The 1,526-nt window shown below is 32.4% G+C and overlaps 1 non-coding gene across 1 annotated transcript; it reads right to left on the bottom strand.

The window, feature by feature from the left end:
* Window positions 1-1,039: 1,039 nt before the first annotated feature.
* Window positions 1,040-1,144, bottom strand: LOC113926075. The gene has a single exon (XR_003521157.1). It is a non-coding gene; the product is annotated as a U6 spliceosomal RNA (small nuclear RNA).
* Window positions 1,145-1,526: the final 382 nt, after the last annotated feature.

Genomic DNA, 1,526 nt, shown 5'->3' on the forward strand with positions numbered 1-1,526 from the left:
CTAACTTTTAACATATTTATTGTACTATTGATTGGTTTACCAAAAACATTCATATTTCAAGCCTAGCATTGGACTAGGCATTTTCAGTTTTGATTGTATTTTTCTAATGACTAAAGATACTGAATACCTTATCATGTAGTTACTTGTCATTTATACATTATCTTTGGTGATGAGTCTGTTCAAATCTTTTGCCTACTTTTTTTATTGAGTTGTTTGTTTTCTTAGTATTGAGTTTTAAGAATCTTTATATCCTGGAGACAAGTCTTTATTAGATTTTGTAAATATTTTGTCCCAGTCTGTAGCTTGTCTTTTCATTTGTTTAAGAGGTATCTTTCAAAAAGCAGACATTCTTAATTTTGAAGTCAAATTTGTCACTTTGTTCTTTTATGGATCATGTTCTTAGTGTAGTATTTAAGAAATTTTGCTAACCCAATGTAATAAAGACCTAATTCTCTCTTTTGTTCTAGAAATTTTATAGATTTAAGCTTAAGTTTTACATTTAGATCTGTGATACATTTTGATATAATAAGAACAAAATTCTTGATATTTACCTAAATTACTGTCATTTCTCATGATTTGATCTATGTGTAAATACAGTGTCCATCTGGCATCACTGTCTTTTTGCCTGAATGACTCCTTTAAATTTTCTTTTTTTTTAAGATTTTATTTATTTGATAAAGAGAGACACAGCAAGAGAGGGAACACAAGCAGGGGGAGTGGGAGAAGGAGAAGCAGGCCTCCCGCGGAGCAGGGAGCCCGACGTGGGGCTCGATCCCAGGACCCCGGGATCATGACCTGAGCCAAAGGCAGACACTTAACGACTGATCCACCCAGTCGCCCCTCCTTTAAATTTTCTTATAAAGCATTATGTCTGCCAGTGATAAATATACCATCATTTGTATGTTTGAATAAGTCTTTATTTTGCTTTTGTTTTTGAAAGACATTTTCACTATGTACAGAATTCTGCGTTGATAGTTTTGTTTTGTTTTTTTCTTTGATTATTTTAAAGATATTGCTCCATGACTTTTATTTATTTTTTTTAAATATGGAACACTTCATGAATTTGCATATAATCCTTGTGCAGGAGCCATATTAATCTTCTCTGTTATTCCAATTTTAGTGTATGTGCTGCTGAAGTGAGCACACTCCATGACTTTTAGTGTGCACTGTTACTAATGAGAAACATGCAGTCATCCTTATCTTTGCTCCCCTGTACATAACGCATCTTTTTTTCTTTGGTTGTACAAGGTCCTTTTATCTTGTTTTATGTTTTTATATATATTTAAATGAAACAATGTAACACATATTTATTTTTGTTCTTTCAAAAAGGTTTTTGTATTGTCCAAGGCTAGGCAGCCTTGAAAAAGCATATATGTACATATATTTTCCTCATAGAATGGGAATCAGGTCAAATTCATAGAATGTTTTTTGATCTACTTTATTTTATTTCAAATAGTTTACATATTTATTTGAGAGAGAGAGACAGATAGTGAGACAGCACAAGTGGGGAGGAAAGGGCTTGATCC

This window comes from Zalophus californianus, chromosome 2, assembly GCF_009762305.2.
Source record: "Zalophus californianus isolate mZalCal1 chromosome 2, mZalCal1.pri.v2, whole genome shotgun sequence".
Taxonomy (NCBI): Eukaryota; Metazoa; Chordata; class Mammalia; order Carnivora; family Otariidae; genus Zalophus; species Zalophus californianus.